The sequence below is a fragment of the Episyrphus balteatus genome, chromosome 1 (genome assembly GCF_945859705.1).
Source record: "Episyrphus balteatus chromosome 1, idEpiBalt1.1, whole genome shotgun sequence".
In the NCBI taxonomy this organism is placed as follows: Eukaryota; Metazoa; Arthropoda; class Insecta; order Diptera; family Syrphidae; genus Episyrphus; species Episyrphus balteatus.
Window position 1 is genome coordinate 57,998,143 of NC_079134.1, and position 14,513 is coordinate 58,012,655.

The 14,513-nt window shown below is 33.3% G+C and overlaps 1 protein-coding gene and 1 long non-coding RNA gene across 3 annotated transcripts in view; one reads left to right on the forward strand and one right to left on the reverse strand.

Annotated features, from left to right (window-relative positions):
* Window positions 1-7,560: 7,560 nt before the first annotated feature.
* The window catches only part of LOC129917448 (transcription factor mef2A), a 145,830-nt gene continuing 138,877 nt past the window's right edge, over window positions 7,561-14,513 (forward strand). Inside the window, exons 1-2 of the mRNA XM_055997698.1 lie at window positions 7,561-7,688; window positions 7,755-8,359. The gene's annotated coding sequence lies outside the window, so the exon portion shown is untranslated. The remainder of the gene's footprint in view (window positions 7,689-7,754; window positions 8,360-14,513) is intronic.
* Window positions 8,334-12,704, reverse strand: LOC129917639 (uncharacterized). Of its 2 annotated transcripts, none has more exons than XR_008772836.1 (3): window positions 9,284-12,704; window positions 8,940-9,209; window positions 8,334-8,871 (listed from the first exon to the last, which is right to left on the reverse strand). It is a non-coding gene; the product is annotated as an uncharacterized LOC129917639 (long non-coding RNA). The 2 variants fall into 2 exon arrangements; XR_008772837.1 differs by having other exon boundaries at window positions 8,940-9,118; window positions 9,242-12,704.

Consider the following 14,513-nt stretch of genomic DNA (forward strand, 5'->3'; position numbering starts at 1 on the left):
CCCCGATGCGTTTTTTTTGTCCAGTTAAGACCGATGGTAATAAAAAACACACCTATTATGACGTTTGTTTGACAGCATAGTTCTTTTGACGGCTTCGAAATCGAGTTGGCCAAACATTTTCAGCAGGCGTTTTTCTCCATCTTCATTTTTATACATCAGTAAATTGTTTTCATTTAAATAAAAAATATTATCAGCAATCAATAGAGTTGTTTTTAATGAGTACTTTGGCAATTTGATTTTTTGTTTTGATAATTTTTCTGTAGCTAAGAAGTATTCTTCGTTTGAGTTGCTCATGTTTCGATAGATCACGTAGTTGTACCTATATAATTAATATTATTTATTTACTAAAGAATAGTGAAATTTGGTGTCTGACCCATGCCATCTGTAAAAATCTTAAGTAAATTTCGATATTTGACAATAATGAAACATCCAAACAAATTTAGTCAATTCACCTTTATTTCCGTTCAGAAAATGAAGTTGCCTAAATTATCTGGTCCCTAATATTTCCTGAACGTGTTCAGTATCATACAACATTGGAATACTTCCAGTCCAGAGATACCCAAAAGAGATGAGAAACTTCTGACGTCATACGGGTTTACCTACAAGCTGCTTTAGACATTTTTGGATAAGTATGCGTGAAAAAATATACATTTTTGGCTAAGTATACGTGAAAAATCGAGATTTTTGCTTAGGTGTGCGTAAAAATACCGTGGCTACACTATGTGTGTTTTTCACATTTATTCACGAATACAAAAGAGATTACAACAACACGAAATAAACAAATGGGTTTTGGGGGGGTAAAACGTACGAAAGTTTCCCATCTCCTTTGGGTATCTCTGTTCCAGTCGATTCTCCGTTCATATACTGATGTGTGACAGTTCTTCATACAACATTTCTATGAAACAGAAATAATACATCAGGGGCCTATTTCATAGATAATACATTACATACATTAGGTGTGTTTTTTATTACCACCGGTCTTAACTGGACAAAAAAACGCCTCGGGGCTTAACCTGAAATCTCGGCAGCACTGTATATTGAATGTTCCGAAAACAGCAGACACAACAAAAATTTAGAGTTGTCATATTTTTCGCTTTCGTCATTTCCTTGTATGTTTTACAAAGTGATACAAAAATGTATGCTGGCAAAACTATTTTAATACATTTTGCCCTTCCAAACGTGAGTTTTCACGTTTTTAAACAAATTCTAAACAATTTATGAAAAAATTAGTTTGGTAGCACAGATTTAAAACTCTTCAAAAAGTTAAGCCCAGAGAAATCTCCGGGCTAAACAACTAAGCCCAAGGGGCTAAGGTGTTGTTGTATTTAACATGTAAATTGCTTAGCCCAGACTGCGTTTTTTTTGTCTAGTTAAGACCGGTTGTAATAAAAAACACACCTATTTTCTAGTGAAACCAGTAAAACCTTGATAGCCACAGCCACAGCAACATCAAAAAAATTTTTCGCTGCTCCATTTGAAGAATAAAAATAAAAACAATTTAATTTAAAAAATATATAATCTTCTCAGTGTTGAGTGTTATTTGTGAAAACTATTTTCTCTAAACAATATCTACCACACAAATTCTTCGGCACGCCACAAAAATTTATTTCCACCATCAAAATGCACAGCCTCAGCCTTGTGCATTTAGAAAAAAAAGTAATACAAAAATGATACAAAAACAACCACCAATTGATTTGGAAAATAAAGGTATGCTGATTATAAATTTGATAAATTATAAAGTTGTTGATTTTTCTGTCTTTTAGTGGCGATCAATTCCAGACATCATTGACTGAGTTTACAGCAGCTTCAGCCTTGAGCATTTAGAAAAAAAAAATCAAAACAAGATACAAAAACTACCACCAAAGTGCAGACTGCAGAGTATTTTTTTCTTTTTCATTTTTCTCAACTGGCCAGGCCACAGTCGCGTGCCCAAGGATCTTTTATTTATGTATTTTATTTTCAAAAAAACAAATTATTTTGTGTTTTTCCAATAAAGTATCAAATAATAGTTGTTTAAAAGAATTGTTTGTTTGTTTTGAAGATTTTTTTTTTTCAGATGAAATTAAAATATGGATTTTAGCAATACGGATATAAACCCATGAAAGTGCACTTTTAAAGTGCAAGTTTCAGTGCTTTTTCTGTAGGTAAAAAAGTACTGGAAAATGTACATCAGAACCACTTCCAGAAGTGCTTCGCTGATGCACTTTTGAAGTACATTTGTCTGTACTATTAATGGAGGGGAAATTTATTTCATCTTGCATGCAAGAAAGAGATAGCTGCTTCACGTATTCTTATATACAGAAAGTATATAACTGAGTTTTTTCCCGAGCTCCTATATTTTTTCAGTGGAAAAGAAGTATTTCTTTTACATGTACGTAAAAGAAATACTTTTCACCGGTTTTTTCTGTAGTTCTGCGTTTGCTGGGTAATGTGAAAAAACCAATACATATAAAATCGGCTCCGCGGTGACTCAGCTCAGCCTGAGGCGGAGCGGATTCGGACCGAGGTCGGACTCGTTTGCTTGAAGGGGTGAACACAAAGTTGCAAGTGTGTGAGTGCAACCCCGTTTTTCTCGGTCGGAGGTCGGAGTGTCTTTTCTGAACTCCGTTTTCTTGCTTGAAGGGTTATTTTTAATGTATCTTTACCCCACAGTACACATAATAAGGTAATACCCTTCAAGCAAACAGGTCCGACCTTGGTCCGAATCCGCTCCGCCTGAGGCGGAGCTGAGTCCGACTTCGGATCAGAAACTGGTCCGAAGGCGGCTCAAATTAGTATGGAAATTATAATCACCGCGAAGTCGATTGCATATGTATTGGTGTGGTGAAAATCTCCATTCCGAGAAAATGGAGCCGAAGGCGGACCTGAGTCGGAGCAGCGAAAACCTACCAGAAAGAGGAATAAAAAAGGGATGACGTTTCGCATTTGCGACCAAAAAAAGAACTAGATTTTTTTTTTTCACTGAAACTGTTTTTTTTTATTTAATTTTGGCAAACGAAATTTTCACAATATATACAATATAAAATAGAATACATTTTTTCATTTTATTTTATTTGTTGTTGCTGCTGTTGTTGGTGTTTCTTTAGATGCCCAATCGCATGTTTCACCTTCTGCCTTTTTCTTCATCATTAGAGATTACATCTACAACACAAACAGAAACACATCATTTTAATCCAAACACTTTGAGCGATATATACAACATACATTTTTTTGTTTCCATATTGTTAATAGTTTGATATAATTGTTTATAACTACACTTATATTTTATTAACAACGACACGAGACACGACGCGACTAAACACTTCAACAAAAAATAACAAAATGACGCTTTTGCTCTTGTTGGCTATGTCTGTCTACTTTTTTTTCCTTTTCTCAGTTTTCACCACGGTTCTCTTACACTTTGTGTTCATACACAAAAAGTTGCAAGTGTGTGAGTGCAACCCCGCTTTTCTCGGTCGGAGGTCGGGCTATCTTTTCTGGACTCCGTTTTCTTGCTTGAAGGGTATATTCCGAACGTTGTCAAAATTTGTTTGTCAAAAATGGGCACCAATCTATCAAGTCGGCCTTTAATTTTTATATTTCAATCGCAGTAAACAGGAAATTTGTTTTTGTTTTAATTTATAAAATTTCATTTAAAAATATTATGAATTGAAAAATAACAAATTTTCTTCGTGTTTCATCGCGGAAAATGGTAAATAATTGTTTAAAAATTAGTGGTGTGCGTGGTTTATTGGTTTTTGTGCGTTTTTCGTCGGTATTTTAAACAATTAAGAATTCGGTAGCTGACATTGGTCGCCAAAGTGTCATGTTTTGACAATCTGGCGACCAATGTCAGTTCGGAATATATTACCTTTTTATGTGTACTGTGTCTTTACCCTATTGGGAAATAGCTTTCCAGTTTCCACGCCATCTACCACTTGTAGATAATAATATGTGTTTATATCTAAATCAGGTTTAAAATATATCAAAAAGAATAATAATTTCTATTTAATTTGTCTCCAAAAAGGGAAGCAGATCGCAGGAAAACAACAACAAATACTACAAAAAATATAGCATATATTTTGGTTTGATTTTCTTTCAAAATTGTTGAAAATATAAAAAAAAATGCTTACCTACTATTATTTGTGAAAAAGCAAAACAAATAAAAGAATAATTTAATAATTTCTAGGTATATTTTTTATAGTATTTTTTTTTCTGTTTTCAGGCGATTCGCTTGCACTTTTTAAATACAAATTACACAGGTAATATTATACTTTTTGATATATTTTGATTTAGATATAAACACATATTATTATCATTTTACAATAATAACATTGATACTCGTACATATAAAATTAATTCGTAAAATAAATGTTTTTCGAGGTCTTTTTTATTTTTTTTCTTATGGAAATTACATTGAGCGGCAAATCGGAAAATAATCTATATAACTTTCGGATTTTCGTCGCTATCCACCAGGTGTCGTGATGCCAAGTGTCAATTCTGCTCTCAAATTAGAGAGAATGGATTATCCATAAACAAAAAATACCAAGACTGGAAACTCGGCGGTCAACTGACGTTTGCCTACAAGCTGCGAGGTGTGGTGAATGCGTGAACCTATCGTTGTGTTCGTGTCCGATGTGTGGTGAATGTCGTGAATTTATAAATGTGTGCGTGTTAACGTCATTTACCAACGTGGTGGCTTTCAAATTTATTCACAGACAACGCTGTACACAAAAGGGTTTGGGGGGGGAAAGACGTACGAAAGTTTCCAGTCTTGGTATTTTTTGTTTATGGGATTATCACTGTCTGCCAGACAGACATGTCGATTAATTGACTACCATGTCCGTCCGACCACCAAAAAATCAAATTTTTTTGAAATCCATCCGGCAAACCGGACATTTTCAAAACAGCATCAGATCAGACCAAATGGCGGCTGATCTGTCCGGTAAGTTAGTCAATGTGTTACAAATCGTAACTATTTCCAACTCACCTCCATGATATGAGTTTGTTGATGTGTCAAAGTGGATGTTTTGTTTTTCAAAACGAACACTAAGATTTTTTTTCTTTCAAAATAAGCGGAAAAAATGAAAATAAAAAGAGATTTATTTTAATTTTATGATGCGAGAGAATTTATTTTGATTGAAAAAACATGATTTTTTGTTACATTTATGCAAATAAAAGTATATTTTTTTTGTTCTTATGTTGAACTTATTAATTTTTTTTTGAGTATGAACATTTTCAACGATTCCTTCATATAGGTAATAAATAAACAAAGTATTCTCGAAAAAAATTTTTTAATGGTTTGACAGTTTAACAATTTCTAACAATAAATCGTTCCTAAATGATTTGTAAAAAACCCAACAATTTCTAACAATGACACATCAACAATATTTTTTGGCAAAGCAACTATAGCTGACTTTTGTTAGAAAAAGAACGCAGGTGACATATGAAACTAAAAATCACCACTTTGAAGAGCTTTTAAAAAAGCTCTTTTCAATGAAAAATTTGAGAAATTTTAAAATGCTTTTTTTCTCTTTGGAATTTTGATTCTTTATTCTCTGATTCTCTTTTACGTGGTCTTTGAGAGTAAGTGGGTGCGTTCACGTACCGATCCAAGGGCCTCCGGATACCTTTGTGTTGTTGTAATCCCATATAAAATCTCAGCTGATCGTAAACAAGCAAACAAATCCAAAGGTATCCTTAAAATTTCTGGATTCTCGTGTATCTTATGGGAGATTTGAAGAACAGCTGATTCGTGTTCACAAACGTGGCAGATACTTAGGTATCTTGGATAGGGTATCTGTGCGTACGTGAAAGCACCTTAGAGGATATATACATATATGGAGTGCTTGTTCCTATACCTAATACATTGTAACGCCATATGCATGGATAGGGGTCGTTGCCTTCGTTTTTCAGTGCGAGTCCGGTTCCGCAGCTGTAAATAAACAAGCTTGTTGATGACAGCCATCAAATGAAAATAAAAAGGAGGCATGCACTCATCGAAAAAATTAAAGAAACTAGAGCCCTCTATAAAAGCTTCACGGAACTAACAGCACAAGCACTCCATATATTATATCCTCTAAGGAAAGCACCCAGTGTCATGTGTTTTCACGGCTCTCGCAGTCTCGCTCAGACAGAGCCAGAAGACATAGGCGGATCCAGAGGGGGGGGGGGGGGGGGCACGTGCCCCCCCCAGAACTTAAAGTTCATATTTAAAGGAAACTTGAGTGAAACTCTTGTCTATTTCTGGCTGAAAATGCGAATTTTATTGTTTGTTGCATCCCTTTCCCATGAAAAGCTAGACCTCACAAATAAATAAACGGCTATTTGTTGGGTACACACGAATTTTTTTTCGATTTAAGAAAAAGTGAATTTTCAAAGTGATTTTGGTGAAAAATTTTGATATGGACATCGAATGACATTGAATGATATTCTAAAAAAAAAAAAATAATTGTATATGCAACTCTATTTTTTCATACGGAGGGGTCAAAAAATTTGCACTTTTCTCGTTGTTTTTTTTAACATTAGTGTTTTCAAAATAGCGGACACGCCACAACATTGCATAAACTATGTATTATAGAACTGCTGGATATGTAGAACAAACTTGCATTTTAGAAGTTTGCCCAAGTTTGCACCCCGAAAATAAAGACCCCTTGAAAAAAACTCACTTATATAAAAATAAATTATTTAAACTTTTTTTTACTCCCTAAATATCAAAATAACTAAGTAAATAATGACTTTATTGAATTTTTAAAAAATACGTGTTTTATTAAGGATTAAGGCCATTCGATTGACTTATTAATTTTTAAATTTACAACCTTGGGTTACAAAAGGTTAATGCAAATAAAAAAAAAAAAACAAAACTGGGTTCCCCAGCAAAAAAGTATGATTCAGTTTTTTTGTTATTCTTAGGAACTTTAATATTTATTAGATTGAAGTCTTTAGTATTTGAGTAAAAACTACTAGATCATTAACTAATATTATAATTATGTCCATAATATTGCAAAATTTTAAACAAAATCAATTAAAAAACATAAACATTTTTTTTTTCAAAATTTCATCTTTAAAACTTAATTTCTCAAAAACTATTTGATGAAACAACTTAAGTCAAAAAATAAAATAAAGAATAGATTACTAACTTTAATATAGCACAGGATTGTAAGTGCATTTTCAGATTTTTTATATTTTTTTTTCTCCCGGCTAATCCAGGGGTAAGTGGGTAAGCACTTAAGTGGTTTTTACTGTAACAAGAAAATGAAAATTTTTCCTTCCGAATAACTTTTTGGTCATTTGGTACCTATTTGATGTGGGAAATGTGCCTAAATATTTTTGGCCAGGTTTTAGACCACTGTGTGTCGTTAAAATTTTCTGCTTGTTAGTCAGTCGTATGATACTTCACTTTATTTCTAACTGTTATTGCTGTTTTTTTGCCAATCCATCCCTTGTGCCCCCCCCCCCCCCCCAGAAAAAAATCCTGGATCCGCCCCTGCCAGAAGATCTTTTTGTATGGATAGAAAAGAAAAAAATCATGGGCATAACGGTCTTGAGTTGGAACTTGGAATTGGAATCGTTATTTTTCTGTATCTCTGATTTTTTTTTGTATTCTTGTTGTGTTTTTGCATTGCAAAATCGCGCTTTAACTGTTTCTTTTTTAAGGCGGGATTTTTGGAGGAAAAATAGAATTGTGTGTGTGCAGATGGATTGTGGAAGTATTTAAAAAAACAACCTGAACAATAAATGCATTTTTTTCTCTAATATTTTTTTTATTGAGGTAGGTTGTGAAGAGGAATACAAATACGAGGCGATCTGTGGTGTTGCAAATAGCGTTGCCAACAGATTCAATCAAAATTATGCCTCACATGAAAAAAATTATGTGTTGGAGGCTATGACGTTACCAAGTGGAGCACACTGAATGAATTCACATTAAACAGATGTTTTTTAATGCCCCCATATCTTAATTGTCATTTTTTGTATTCATCATTTGTACTAATTTAATATCATTTTTACTTTGTATAATTTTTTGCCTATATCTTTGTCTTAATATATTTTTATAACGTGTCCAAAAAGGTCATACAGTTTTTATTTTACTGCCGTTTTAAAACTGGACAGTCAATCCTAGTACTATTCATCGTCTTTGTCATATAAGTCTTTGTCTTTCACATACGTCGGTTTTAAGTTCTGAAGTCGAACATTTTGGTCATTCGAGCCTTCAATTTATCGAAGAATTCAATATAAAATATTCTTTAAATAATACTGCATCAACATTCCCGAAATTGCAGAGAAAATTGTGCTGAGCTGTGTGTGTGTGCAAGGATTACTCGGAAGCGTTCCAACCAAATAAGACACTTTGCTATCAAGATGCATATAAAGGATTTACAAAGTAAGTCATTTCGTTTTTTCCTTACTTTTATTGTTTAAAATACATATTTATATTTTAACAATTAAACAAATACAATGGACAAAATAGTGCTATAGAGAATCTATAGTAAAATGGTAAAAGATCAGGTTAATTTGTCTAAAACTGGAAAACACGAAGAAGAGAAAATTATCTTTCTGGACGTTTAGCGTTGTTAGAAGATGATATGAACCAAGCGAAACAACACCATCAAAAGGTTTTCATGTCCATAGAAGATGTGGATTCTACGAAGAGGTTGAAGGCATTTTTGAAAAAATAAGTGAAGCATATCTAGTTTACCATGGCGATTTGTTAGACGCCACCGATCAGTTTAAAGAGAGCTTCAAAAAGATCCAGTAGCGACTTTAAACCATGTTTCCTCATCCAAAGTAGAAATTAAACTACCAAACATTTTCCGGCCTTTTCAGGCACCTACGACACGTGGAGACCATTCCATGACCTATTTGTATCCTTGATACACAAAAATGTTTCACTATCTGAAATACAAAAACTCCATTATTTAAAATCAAGCGTTACAGGTGAAGCTCAAAAACTTTTATCTCACCTTAGCATAGATAATGGCAATTATGTCAAAGCCTGGTCCATTCTCACTGAAAGAAACGATCATGCGCGATTTCTGGTGAACACTCAGCTTAAATGTTTGTTTAATAATTCTCCAAGTATTCAAGAAAAAGCCGAATTAATAAAGCATTTGTTGGATACATCGACTGAAGTTCTTCATAGCTTAAAAAATTTTAATATATAGCGGTAGATGAGTGGGATGTTCTTATAATTTTCGTTTTGCTTCAAAAACTTCCAAGTAAAACACAACAAGCTAGGGAAAAACCAAAAGAATTAGGTACCTACCTTCTTAGAATTTTCTCAGTTTTTAGAAATGCGTTTTCGTACCTTGGAGGCAGTGAATTTTCAACAAGCCAGAACATCCAAGGAATCACCAAACAATACATTCCATAAAAGCAGTTTTCACTCGCAGACAAACGATACGAAAGTCTTTTGCCAAATTTGCAGCATGTTGTCCATAGTCAGGCACGTAGCTAGGGGGGGGGGGGACTTGTAGGGGAAGTTTAGCCCGGTTGCGGTCGTAATAAAAAAAAACACGTTATGTCTAAAACATAATATAAGTTGGCACTACTATTACTACTACATTTAAGTAGGATCGTGCCAAATTTCAATTTTTAAAAATCTATTTTGATAGTTAGTAGGTACCTATCACAGTACACATAATAAGGTAATATATTCCGAACGTTGTCAAAATTTGTTTGTCAAAAATGGGCACCAATCTGTCAGGTCGGCCTTTAATTTTTATATTTCAATCGCAGTAAACAGGAAATTTGTTTTTGTTGTTTTAATTTATAAAATGTCATTTAAAAATATTATAAATTGAAAAATAACAAATTTTCTTCGTGTTTCATCGCGGAAAATGGTAAATAATTGTTTAAAAATTAGTGGTGTGCGTGGTTTATCGGTTTTTGTGCGTTTTCGTCGGTATTTTAAACAATTAAGAATTCGGTAGCTGACATTGGTCGCCAAAGTGTCATGTTTTGACAATCTGGCGACCAATGTCAGTTCGGAATATATTACCTTTTTATGTGTACGGTGGAGATCCAAATAAGTATGTTCGAACCTGTTCGAACAATTTCAATTTTTTAAAATGATCGTTCGTGCTCGATCGTTTTCTCTCTATACTCGTAAATCATCTTACTCATAAACAAAAATACTCACAAACAAAACCACACAAATTGTTTGAACTCATGAGTATACTCGATCCACAATACCCACGAACAAAATTACTCGTAAACAGATTGACTGTTCATAAACACTAGGCTTTACTCGAAATGATTGAAAGTGATTGAAACGTTCAAACGTTATCGAAAAATCATGAACACTTTGAACAATGAAAACAACCACTTCCAATTTCTACGTCCTCTAGGTACCTGTTGCATATTTTTTTTATTTAGGTTTTGAGGGTTGGTTGTTTGCGGTACAACTGCAATTAAACCAGGTTATTTTAATTTTACAATTGTGGTTTAGAAAAGGATTTTCAATGACTGAGTAAATAAAAAAGTAATTAATCGTTAGGTAACAATACAAATGTGGTTGTGGGGAATGCCCAGTTAATTTGTGCAGGTAGGTGCGTAGTAGAAACCTATCCCTAAAAAATATGCAATAATGCGATTTGGGATGATTGTTTTTAAAACAAAATTACTATTTTTTCGGGTAGGTATATTGGGGAAATTACAAATCAGCATGAAAGGGTTAAAGGGAAAGTTATGAATGAAATATTTTAGTTCAAAAGCTGATTTCTTGCGAGAACAATATTTAAATAGTAATCTTCTGAGTTCATTTAAAAAAGTAATAGTTTTGTAAAAAACAATGGAAGAACAAAGTATTAGCTTAAATCTTAATAATAATATATTTTCTATTTGCGACAAAAGAAACTGCCGAAGTAAGGTATGGGGACTTTTGGCGAAATAAAAAATCAAAATGGTGATACTATACCAAACTTTGTAGGCTTGTGTAGTTCGCGAACGAACTAGTTCAATGAACTAGTTCATTTTGGTGAACTATTGAACTTAGTTCAATTTAGTTCGCGAATAGCGAAAAAGATTTTTTTCAACAAACTAAACAGCAACCTAGAGCAGTCGTAATATGACATTACAAAACAGCTTTCGCTCACTTTACGTTATGATTTTTTTTTATATATGTATTTTGGGTGAAAGGAAGTCCCATATTTATAGGGAATTTTCAAATTTGGTCCTTGTCTTCCTTTGTCTTATACGCCGACAGCGCCCTTTTAACCCGACAAACGTTTAAAGAATAGGGGTTCAGAAACCAAAGTACATATGAAATTGCATCCAATTCTTTGTGGAGCGAAATCAGTTCTTCTGCTCTACCTCAAGATTGAGATGTAAAACAAAAGGCACAAGGTTGCTTGTGCCAGTATTAGCGTTTCTTCTTCAAGCACAACTTATTCTTATTTCTGAGCAAGAACAAAAAACAAGTAGCATCTTGGTACTTGCATTACTATGATTTTGATTTAATGAAAGCACGAACTTCTTCAAGACTTTCGTCAGGAACCAGAAAGCTCGACAAGTATATGAACGAAATTAAGAAAAAAGAGAGAGAGAGAGTGAAGTGCAACACATATAGTTTAATAAGTGCTCTAGTTTTTTCTCAATAAATATATATTAAATTGTATCTATAAAAGTCAAAATTACTTTGGTGTATTTATCAACTTATTGTGCATCCAAAAGTTAAAAAAAAATATACAAACAAACAAAGGTAGGATTAATTTAAGTCTTTTTAAATCCAACCCAGAAGACCGGCACTTTTTTTTTTAACTGGCCCGCTATATGCAACCAAAGAGAAAATCAACGGAAATATCTCCGATAAAAACACCTCATAGCAAGAAAACTGTAACCAACTTAAAGATGACAAATGCTGAAGAACTAAAATCTATTGTGAACCAATGTTTGGCCGAACATCTTAAAAACATTTCGACGAAAGAAGACGTCTTAGCTGTCTCAAAAGACATACAGCTTCTTCGTGTACAAAACACTCTTTTAACTGAACGGCTTTCTGTCCTTGAAAGCTATTGCGAGACCCTGGAGAGACAGCTCGAAATGGTGGCACAAAGAACAAATGAAAACACTGTTGTCATGCACTTTCCTTCAGACAAGACGGCAAACAAGCTTAAATATGCAACACAAACTTGTCTAGGCCTTCTTGGTCTCAACGAAAATACGGATTTGAATATACAAAATTCACAAGAATTCACTAACCGCGAAACAAAAAAAACTACAATGGTTCTGAAGTTTGATAACACCGACACTGTCAACAAAATCATGGTTGCAGCCCCCAAACTTAAAAACACGGGAATTTTTGTTCATCGAGAACAATCATTGATGTATCGCAACAAAAGAAGACATCTATATGACGTTATAGATAAATATGACGAAGCTTAATGCGAAGAACTCGAACATCAAAATTTTCATAAAAGGAGCAAAAATGCAAATAGACAATTACACTTTTGCATACAATACTTTCCGCGGCTTAAAGATAAAAACAAATAGAGAACTCGAATATATTAAAACTAATTTTGGAGATGATGCAGCATGTTTCTTTGACATAAACGACATAAACAACTTAAACGTCAACTCGAGACAGCAATTTAGCAACTTTGCGACACATGGGACACCTGGTTGTCAGAACGTCTATAATGAAGGAGCTGCTGGTTCCTGCTATAGTTAGGATAGTGTTGCCGTCTGCCAAACTAATAGTTTTTTCTCTAATAATTTTAAATTAAAAATTTTTTGCTATAACATTACAGGTTTAAAAAACAAACTTGTAATGCCTGAATTTTTTGAATTAATTAACAAATATGATATTTTTATTTTATTAGAAACTTTTCTAGAAGAAGGAAAGGCTTGGATAATATTATTAAATATAAAATCTGTGAGAATTATATAGTTATTGACATCACTTATGATACAAAACATTTTCAAATTCTACCTATTTATTTAAATTATAATGAATGGAGCATAAACTATAACGCGCTTTATAATTTTTTAACTATCTACAATCATGAAAATATGATGATTATCGGAGATTTAAATGGTCGTATAAGTGACTTTCAGAATTCGGTCTTAAATAACTTCCACTTTTCTAGCGAAAGAAAATCTTTTGACAATTGTCTAAATCAAAATGGGAAACTTTTATTAGAATTGATTGAAGACTTTGGTTTTTTCGTTTTAAATGGAACATCTCAAAGTGACTCAAACGGAAACTTTACTTTCGTGTCTGCTCAGGGTTGCTCTGTAATAGACTATTGTCTTATTAAAGGTGAATGGCTAAGTATAATTGATGACTTTGAAGCCTATCCAGCTAATTATTCGTCTCATCTCCCTATAATTGTCTTTTGCAAATTCGAAAATCTATTAGTAAATCTACAAACAACCGGCAATGATAAATTAAAATGGAATGAAAGAAATGCAAATAGATACAAAATTAAACTTAATCATCAACTAGCTACGATGCCAAGTGTGACATCTGACTCTATAGATTCTATAACTAACATAGTTTCTTCAGTGATTAGACGGTCTGCAGAACTTCCTTCCCAACGTAGAAACACCTTTCAGTCTGTATGGTACGACGAAGAATGCAAAAAAAGTAGGAGAAAATCTTTTGCTTTCTTAAAGCTATATAGGAAAACAAATAGCGCAGTTTTTAAATCACTGTATTTACAATCAAACCAAGAATACAAAAGGTTATGCAATCTCAAAAAAGAACTTTATTTAAAAAACACGGCTTCTAAGCTCGTTGAATGCAAGGATTCGAAATCTTTTTGGAAGACAGTACAAGTGTTGAGTGGGCGGAATAGGAGGGTATTGTTCACAATTGATGAAAATCTACTTGCAAATTATTTTGAAACTTTGCTTCTGCCTGACCCTAATATAAACACAATGAGCTTTGCATTCCCCAATGTCATTATTCCTGAACTGGATTCCAATCTCACAATGGTTGAACTAGTAGCTGTTTTAAAAAAAATGAAAAATAACAAAGCATCTGGATCTGATGGGATCCCAGTAGAGTTTTATAAAAATGCTACCCCTGAGTTTTTGGAATATCTGTTAGAACTTTTAAATAGAATATTCAGTGAAGAGACAGTTCCTGAAAATTTTCGTCTGTCTCGAATTACAGCCATTTTTAAAAAAGGTAATCGTGATTTGCCAGAGAACTATAGAGGAATTGCTGTGCTTAACTCATTAAGAAAAGTGTTTACACAAATACTCTATGCTAGACTTGCGACCTGGGTAGAAGATAATAATATGATTAGTTGCTTTCAAGCTGGTTTTCAAGCCAACATTTCAGCTATTGATCAAATTTTTGTACTCAGTACCACTGCTAGGCGTTTTATTGATAAAAAAAAGAACTTATATGCCTTTTTCGTTGATTTAAAAGCGGCTTTTGACACTATTAATAGGAGGTCCTTACTTTATAAGCTCTCATCAATTGGCTTATCTACTAAATTTATCAGAGTCTACGAAAAAATTCTCGAAAACATGATGGCATCTGTTCAGAATGGTAGAAAAGTATCTAGAGAATTTAGTTGTGAAGC